Below are 9,809 nucleotides of genomic sequence, written 5' to 3' on the forward strand. Positions count from 1 at the left end.
TAGATAGATAGATAGATAGATAGATAGATAGATAGATAGATAGATAGAGACAGGAGATAGAATAGACAGACAGATAGATAGATGGTCAGCCCTGAGGTGTGAGAGCTCAGCATGACACACAGTGAAGGGGTTAATAGTTGCTACTTACATCTGGTGTAGGGGTCAGAGAGCATCAGTAGTCAGGATTCCTGAGCTCTGTAACAGTGGACACTGCGGCTCGTACTGCCGGGGAGGAGCAGCAGCACACGATCTTCTTACTGTAGCCATTCCTTTCCCTTGCACAGGTCACAAGGAAGAGGCAAACAGTAAGAAGTGAGCTGATTGGGTGGACAGCACAGTGGGCGGAGCTGGGTCTCGGAAAATTATTGATAGATGAATCCACCCATCTTACAACACCCTCTTGTTCCCCCTCCACGCTATGACTCTCTGACAGTCGAGCTGCCACCGGGTCTCTTTTGTACCCCAGCAGGGACCAGCAATGCAGAGAAATCATTGCAGCGCTAGTGTGGTGAGGGGGGCCTGCGGGCCCCCCTAAGTACGGGGCCCGGTCGCAGTTGCGACCGCTGCGACCCCTATAGCTACGCTACTGTGTACTATTGGTGCTTGCATAGTGGTAGTGTACACCAGTTTTCTGACTGAAAAAGCAAATGACCATATGATTAGGTGTTTCCATGTTCCACTTTTATTTTTCCTGTGTTGTTGGTGTGGTTCGCATATTTAAGCATATGTCGAGGAGGGTGAGCAAACAGAGCTAAATTTGCTGTGGCGCTCTGAACGTTCCGCTATTTTTCCACCCCCCCAGGTTTCAATCCTGGTTTCGCCCATGGATCAGAGGGGTGGAATGGCATTTAATATTTTTATGTATATATAAACATTTTTTAAATCAATAATAAAAAATATGTCAGGTGCAGAACTACAATTGTAGATTGTTATGCTGCATTGGAGGATGTGTCCTAAGAAACCATGAGAGTATGGTGTCGTATTGTCCTGTGAGCAAATTTCATGTTCTGTTAAGAGCACTGTATGGGGGTATTATTTAGGCATGGTATGGTGATATTATTTGGACTCTATATGGAGGTATTATTTCAGTACTATTGTTACTTGTACAGCAGCACTAGATGTTGTCAGACGGTATTACATAGATGCTGTATCACACTGTTATTAGGCATTGCATAGTAATTGGCCCCTAACTGCAGAATATTTGTGTGACTCGGTATAGGTAGTATTATATGCACATTAAAAGGCATTATTATGTGTGTTGCTAATATGTTGATATTGTATGGGATTAATATTTCTATATAGTATTAGAGGTAAATATGTCCCTGCCTGGTAACAGGGACAGTGTGCTTAAGGAAGAAGCAAAGTGTTGCAGTAAAATAGAGGTGTGAGCTAAAAGAGTGGCTATTGCGTTTTAACCTACATATTGTCAATCATATGGCTTAAAACGTGTAAGTGTTGCCTTTATCCGTGTCTGTAGTTAGTGGAGGGCCCCCGAGTTAGTTGGGGGTCCCCAATAAATTAACTATTCCATATCCTGAACACCCTTATTTGGCCCTGACTGTGAATACATTGACACTGATGCTGAGGAGCGTGTGAATCCCCCCTCCCTTCCTCTGCAAAGTCTGTTATTCCCCCTCCCTCTATGCTTTCCTTCCTATCTACACTCTGATACTGATAGCCCGTGTGATCTCTGATCTGCCATGTACATGAGAGCAGAAAAGTCACCCCGGACAGGAGCAGTTCACTGTCGGATTTATGTCAGAATTTGCTGTACACCAGCTATATACAGGAGTTACATAGACTTTACAGCAGCAAAATGGTAGAAATTTTTATAAAGTCTATTTGGAAAGCTGCTTAAATGGACACTAATGTTTCAAACATTTTATTCTAATCCTATAATATACCTGCTATAGATTTTGTAAGGCCTTATTCACACGAAAGTTGAATACGTCCATGTGACAGCCGTTAAAACAACAGCCGTCACACGGACCTATGCAATTCAATGGGGCCATTCAGACATGCAGTGTTTTTCACATAGCGTGTTTCCGTGGCGTGAAACTCACTGCATGTCCTATTCTTGTGCGATTTTACGGATCATGCACCCATTGAAGTCAATGGGTGCGTGAAAATAACTGACAGTACACGGATGCACATCCATTTGCTGTCCGTGATTCACTCACCATTCCTTAAAATGCAGAGAAAAAATAAATAAATGTGCACCAACAATGACATCAACAACTGATGCCACACGGAACAAACAATGATGGCACACGGAACTGCAACACATGAAAATCGTGTCTGTTTTTTTGCAGACGCAAAACATAAACGCTCATGTGAATCTAGCCTAACTTTGTAATTTACTTACTGTTAAAATGTAGTTGTTTTATCTAAGCAACTTCTGTGTGAAGTTACTGCCACTGGGTGTCTGCCCACCTGTGATCTGCTGTCAACCCCCGTTTGTCAAGCAAATTCTGTCCCTGTAACAGAGCAGAATTGTTGGACTGCAGAAGGTGGGGGTGTGTCACTTCACTGCCTGTCCATACAAGTCTGTAGAGAGGGGGAGGAGGGAGAAGAAAGAGGTAGCAGACAGTGAGTGAGTTAGCAATAGACCCTGCATACAAGTCTATGGAGAGGAGAAAGGTGAGCAGGGGGAGCAAGCAGAAGCAGAGTGAGAAAGACACAGATGTGCTGGTACGATTTCTATGTCACCCCAGTGCTGGATTCTCAGCTACACTGTTCATTACTGCTGTATAATCTCCTCCACGCTGTTTCAACTTCTATATATATATGTGATAGATAAGAGATAGGAGAGCAGGATTCTCCTCTTTTATGTGTACAGTATATAGTAGACATGATAGATGTTAGACCCACAAGCTCAGAGGCAACTGAGAATTCGAGATAGAGGAAAAATGTTAGAGGTCAAGCACACGATATGTTGTGAAAAAATACAAAACTGTTTATTTAAGTCAAAATTAAAACAAGAAATTAAAAAATCCCGGGAAAGAACGCCTACGCGTTTCTAACTTTTCAGTTCTTAATCATAGCTACTCTCTGTTGTATAGAGTCTGCTTTTATGGATCAGATATTGGGGAAAACAAGGAAAAGGGAGTGCTTAGAATTAACCCCTTCAAGTTGATTGGCTATTGGGTACACAATTTCTTTGCACATTTTTAGCAGCATACTAAACAGAATCACAGAAAAGGAGACAATGCAAACAATTGAATAAACAGTATAAGTGAAGCATTCTATTATATTAGATACATATGTATTCACCTCTTTATATTAAAAGAAACAAAATCTATTTATCTGTCTCCTGGAAAATTGTGTCTTTTCACAAATGGTTACTTCATGTTTATATGTATTATAGGAAAACTAAATAAAGTAACTCTTTATATAGTGGTACGTGTAACACGAATATAAATAGCCTATTGAGGACAAAACACGACCTTTTAGCATGCATTTTAAAACAAGTTTTTTTATTGAATAACCAAACTAATGTATACATGAGATAAAACAGAATATGCAACCTTCACAATGGGACAGAGAAAGTAAAAATGCAGTTAGTGTATCAAGAGTAAAGCCTGCAAGGTCCTACGTGGGAATGCCAGTAAGTATCGATCAAAGTATCAAAGTATCAAATCATAGAATGTCCCAACATAGTACATCAGGGTACAGAGCTCTCACAGTGGAGACACTAAATAGCTGATATAATTAACAACCAAAAGTGCCTAATATGACAAAATGCATACTGTAGTTGATAAATCCTGATGAAATGAAATCCATACGTAATGCAACCAGGCTGGAACGAATGAGAACAGTCCCACGGCACGCGTTTCGCCGTAACTTGAGCTTTTTTTTTTCTCTGTCCTGTTGTGAAGGTTGCATGTTCTGTTTTATCTCATGTATACATGCTTGTATATTTTAGTTTGGTTATTTAATAACTTATTTTAAACTGCATTCTAAACGGTTGTGTCTTGTCCTCAATAGGCTATTTTATGTATTATCCATATTGTAATAATCTCCCTTTAAGTGTTGAACTAGATTGTTCCTCTTATAGATGTAAACCGAGACCATAGTAGACAGAACAATATCATTACTCACAATCACTTAAAAAAAATTGACATTTTAATGCTTCAGTCAATTTTATACATTGAAAATGTTTCTGTAAAGGATTTACCAGACACAGCTTCTGTGTCGACGCCCGTGATTAATCAGTCTGCATCTGCTTCTAGGTCTGATAGAGTGACTCGATCTGCTACCACTCAGACTGGTAGGCTGAGGAGTGGGAGAACCTATCACAGCCTGGCCAGACGGAGCTAGCTCCCGCCCTCAGTCTATTTATACCTTCATTTCCTGCTTTTCCTTTGCCTCTGATTCTGTCTGGTTTCCTGGCTCTGCTGTTCCTGCTTGTACTATTGACCTCTGCTTCAATTTGACCCTGGCTTTACTGACTACTCTCCTGCTCTGCGTTTGGTACCTCGTACACTCCTGGTTTGACCCGGCTCGTTCACTACTCTTGTTGCTCACGGTGTTGCCGTGGGCAACTGCCCCATTTCCCTTAGCTTCTGTGTACCCTTGTCTGTTTGTCTGTCGTGCACTTATTGAGCGTAGGGACCGTCACCCAGTTGTACGCCGTCGCCTAGGATGGGCCGTGCAAGTAGGCAGGGACTGGGTGGCGGGTAGATTAGGGCTCACCTGTCTGTTTCCCTACCCCGACATTACAGTTTCTGTAGTAAAAAGGCAAAGAAAACAAGAGGAAAGAACATTTCCACTATTTTCTACTTGTGTGATTTAATTATAAATGCTTTTTGTGCACTATGTCTATATATCTTGAATTTTACATAATGTTGTTTATTTGGTCGTGTTATTTGTTTTACAGATTCATATAAATGCAGCAAAATTGATGTTAATAAGGGAATATTTAATGCTGTGTAGTTAATTCAAATTGCCAGTAGATGACACTGTGTTTCCATTCCTTCATATATAGCCAGTCAGGCTCTGGTTTAGCGCTTGTAAAGGATTTATTTAATCAAACTGTAATTGTTACATAAAATACTTATTTTGTAAAGATTGGAATAGTGTCATCAGAATGGGTTCCTTTTACCATTGAAATAAGGAATGATGATACCCAGTGGTCAAGTTATTCATACATTTACATGAGGAATAACAGAGGACTGGCACAGTGCAGAACTCTAATAAAAGATTCTCCTGAATTGTAAACAGACTTGTCTGGGGAGCTGACAGGTGCTCTTTAAGGGTAAGGCCACATGGAGCGGCCCTGACACAGTCGCAACGCAGCTAACAACCGCGCTGGCACCATGTTCGGTGCGGCTGTCAAACAGCCTGTTAGTGGCCGCATGTCAACGCGGTTAAACCGTCCCTTTATCTGCAAAATCGTGCGGCCATGACTTAATACTCCCTTTATGGCCGCACGATTTTGCAAATTACAACTTACCTCCTATTCATTCTCTATGGCAGCACCGGAAAAAGCCGAACACTGCACTCGGCTATCTCCGGCGCTCCCATAGAGAATGAATGGAGTGTCAGTGCGCATGTGCATGTCAGCTGCTCCTACACATTGCCAGTGCGGTTGTTGGCCGTGTTGCGACCGTGTCAGGGCTGCTCCATGTGGCCGTACCCTAATGCTTTTAGGATCAGGCCAATTTTGGCCTTCAGGACATGAACAGTTTTTACGAAAATCGTGGGGAAAACAGCGGTTTTGTCACGATTCGCTGCAAAAAAAAGCATTTAAACTGCGATGAAAGATCCTAGTCTTATACCTTATTGATAATATGTCCTGTGTGGGCAATAATGATAACAAAGATTACGATGCAATTAAAAGTGGATATGCACATGTTTCACACAAGTGTAAGGTGGACCCTCAGAATCATTTCCCCTGGTGGGCTGTAAAAATTTCAGTCTGACACTGCATTCTGCTAATTTCATGAAAACATTATAGTCTTAGATGTAACTCAAATATAAACGAAATCTCCAACTCATTCACACCATACTAACCGGACTCTTGGAAGCTGAGATCTGTGGTACTGTCAGTAGTGCATTAAGTAGACCATAGGCCATGGGCTGTTACCCAAACTTGGGCCCCCCTTCCTCACAGCTGCCCTGCCGTGCCATAACTATTGTTAATACTACCTTTTTGTGCATGCATTACCAAATGGGTGTTACGATTCCACTTGTCACAGGGCTGTCTCCCTACATACTGACAGTCTCTGACCATTGCTGACAGTATCACACTGTGCAGGCATACATCCTCCTGACAAGTGGAATGGTAACACCAATTTGTCTATCAGTCCTGGACTGCACAAAGACTTTTTGTGAAATACAACGATTTCCTATAATAAACATGTCAGAAGAGGTGACAGATTCTCTATAAATCTAGTGACTCACAGGTGACAACTTCTCAGATTCTAGTAATTTTTCTCCTCTTCTCTTCTCCATCCGGTCCAGACTTCATGACGACTTCTGCCGGCCATGACCCATATTTCTGCAGAATTTGCCACTCAGATGTCTGCGGCACCTCACTTTTCCAACATTTCCACACCTATAAACAAAGATAAAATTATAATGGTGTCACACACTATGACCCTAAATATAATAGCACTAAACACAGCGCCACTGAATAAAATAGTACCACACACTGTGCCACTGAATTGTCACACACTGTAAAGTAAAGCACCACATACACAGTGCCCCCTGTAGATAGTGCCACCCCCATGTAGATAGCGCCACACATACCCCTTTGTAGATAGCGCCACACATATACCCCTGTAGATAACGCCACACACAAACCCCTGTAGATAGTGCCACACACAAACCCCTGTAGATAGCATCACACACAGCCCCTATATATAGCGCCACACAGACCCCCTGTAGATAGCATCACACACATCCCCCTGTAGACAGCGCCACACACAACACCCCTATAGATAGCGCCATATAGTGCTCCCCCTTTTATATAATCCCACACAGCGCCTCTCCCTTGTATATAGTGCAAAACAGCGCTTCCCCCTTATATATAGTGCTACAGGGCGCTTCCCCTTGTATATAGTGTCACACAGCGCTTTCCTGCTTGTATATAGTGCCACACAGCGCTCCCCCTTCTATATAGTGTCACACAGGGCTACCCCTTGTATATAGTGTCACACAGCGCTTCCCCCCTTTTTATATAGTGTCACACAGTGCTTCAGCCCCTTGTATATAGTGTCACACAGCACTTCCCCCCTTGTATATAGTGCTACACAGCGCTCCGCCCATTGTATATAGTGAGACACAGTGTTTCCCCCCTTTTATATATTGTCACACAACGCCTCCCCCACCTTGTATATAGTGTCACGCAGTGCTTCCCTCCTTGCATATAGTGCTACACAGTGCTCCACCCATTGTATATAGTGCTACACAGCACTTCCCCCCTTGTATATAGTGTCACACAGCGCTCCCCCTTGTATATGGTGCTACACAGCGCTCCCCCTTGCACATAGTGCAACACAGTGCTTCCCCAATTGTATATAGTGCTAGGCAGCGCTCCCCCCTTGTATATAGTGCTACTCAGCGCTCCCCCTTGTATATAGTGTCACACAGCGCTTCCACCCTTGTATAGAGTGCAACACAACGCTTCCCCCCTTGTATATAGTGCTACACAGAGCTTCCCCCTTGTATATAGTGCTACACAGCACTTCCCCCCTTGTATATAGTGCTACACAGCGCTTTCCCCCTTGTATATAGTGCCACACAGTGCTTCCTCCCCTTGTTTAGTCACACAGTGCTCCCCTCTTGTATATAGTGCCACACAGTGCCCCGCCTTGTATATAGTGCTACACAGCGCTCCCCCTTGTATATAGTGCTGCACAGAGCTTCCCCGTCCCCATTGTATATAGTGCTACACAGCGCTTCCCCCTTGTATATAGTGCCACACAGTGCCCCCTTGTATGTAGTGCTACACAGCACTTTCCCCTTATATATAGTGCTACACAGTGCCCCCCTTGTATATAGTGCTGTATATAGTGCTCCCCCTTGCCACACAGCACTTCTCCCCCTTGAATATAGTGCTACACAGCGCTTCCCCCTTGTATATAGTGCTACACAGTACCCCCTTGTATATAGTGCCACACAGCACTTCTCCCCCTTGAATATAGTGCTACACAGCCCTTCCCTTTGTATATAGTGCTACACAGCTGTCTCCCTTGTATATAGTGCTACACAGCGCTTTCCCCCCTTGTATATAGTGCCACACAGTGCTTCCCCCCTTGTATAGTGTCACACAGTGCTCCCCTCCCTTATATAGTGCCACACAGCACCGCCCCCTTGTATATAGTGCTACACAGTGCTTCCCCGCCCCCATTGTATATAGTGCTACACAGCGCTTCCCCCCTTGTATATAGTGCTACACAACACTTTCTCCTTGTATATAGTGCCACACAGTGCTTCCCCCTTGCATAGTGTCACACAGTGTTCCCCTCTTGTATATAGTGCCACACAGCGCCCCCTTATATATAGTGCTACACAGCACTTTCCCCTCATTGTATGTAGTGCTAAACAGCCCTTCCTCCCCTTGCATATAGTGCTACACAGCGCTTCCCCCCATTGTATATAGTGCAACGTAGCGCTTCCCCCCCTTGTATATAGTGTTACACAGCGCTCCCCCTTGTATATAGTGCTACACAGCGCTTTCCCCCTTGTATATAGTGCCACACAGCACTCCCCTCTTGTATATAGTTCCACACAGCACCCCCTTGTGTCTAGTGCTACACAGCGCTTCCCCCTTGTATATAGTGCTACACAGTGCCCCCTTGAATATAGTGCTACACAGCCCTTCCCCCTTTGTATATAGTGCTACACAGCGCTCCACCCCAAAAAACAAATACAATAAGAAATATTTTACTTACCTTGCCCCGTTCTCGCGATGGACGGAGCGCTGCACATCCTGCGTGATGCAGTGACGTCATGACGCTGGACTGCGCAGGGAGTCTTTCCAGCGCCTTATAGGCTGCAGGCCTATCGTGGCCTGCAACCTATAGTATTCATTTGTATCTGCGTCTTGAGGAAGCAAATACAAGTGAATGTGGCTCTTGCTAGCACTGGGGCCCCCTTTGGTGCTAGAAACGCCACTGGGCATAAGGGGGCCCGTGCGTTCATGTTTGGTCACTGGGCATGAGACTGGGGCCCCGATCGGCCGCTCGAACTACCCTAATGATGATCCGCCATTGGGTACTGTGTGAAAAGGTCCTCAAGCTAGAGAGCTGCCCTAGTAACTAATATGACGGGACTAAGTTGACCACTGTTCAATTTTGTTTAATTATTTCTGACTCTACAAGACTCGCTATTTTGTTATTTGTCTGTAAAGGATCTGCCTGACACAGCTTCTGTGTCGACGCCCGTGGTTACTCACTCTGCACCTGCTCCTAAGTCTGGTCGAGTGACCCCTTCTTCCACCAATCAGCCTGGGAGGCTGAGGAGTGGGAGAGCCTATCACAGCCTGGCCAGACGGAGCTAGCTCCCGCCCTCTGTCTATTTATACCTTCACTTCCTGCTCCTCCTTTGCCTGTGGTTCTTTCAGTCTGTTTCCTGGCTCTGCTGCTGCTACTTACTACTTGTCTTCTGCTTCATATTGACCCTGGCTTGAATGACTATTCTCCTGCTCTGCGTTTTGTACCTCGTCCACTCCTGGTTTGACTCGGCTCGTTCACTATTCTCCTGCTCTGCGTTTTGTACCTCGTCCACTCCTGGTTTGACTCGGCTCGTTCACTATTCTTGTTTCTCACGGGGTTTCCGTGGGCAACAGCCCCATTTCCGTT

At 44.3% G+C, this 9,809-nt stretch overlaps 1 protein-coding gene across 1 annotated transcript in view; it reads right to left on the reverse strand.

The window, feature by feature from the left end:
• Positions 1-292, reverse strand: part of POSTN (periostin) — a 90,526-nt gene extending 90,234 nt beyond the window's left edge. The window contains exon 1 of the mRNA XM_075851739.1: positions 149-292. The gene's annotated coding sequence lies outside the window, so the exon portion shown is untranslated. The remainder of the gene's footprint in view (positions 1-148) is intronic.
• Between the last annotated feature and the right edge of the window lie 9,517 nt (positions 293-9,809).

The sequence above is a fragment of the Rhinoderma darwinii genome, chromosome 2 (assembly GCF_050947455.1).
Source record: "Rhinoderma darwinii isolate aRhiDar2 chromosome 2, aRhiDar2.hap1, whole genome shotgun sequence".
Classification (NCBI taxonomy): Eukaryota; Metazoa; Chordata; class Amphibia; order Anura; family Rhinodermatidae; genus Rhinoderma; species Rhinoderma darwinii.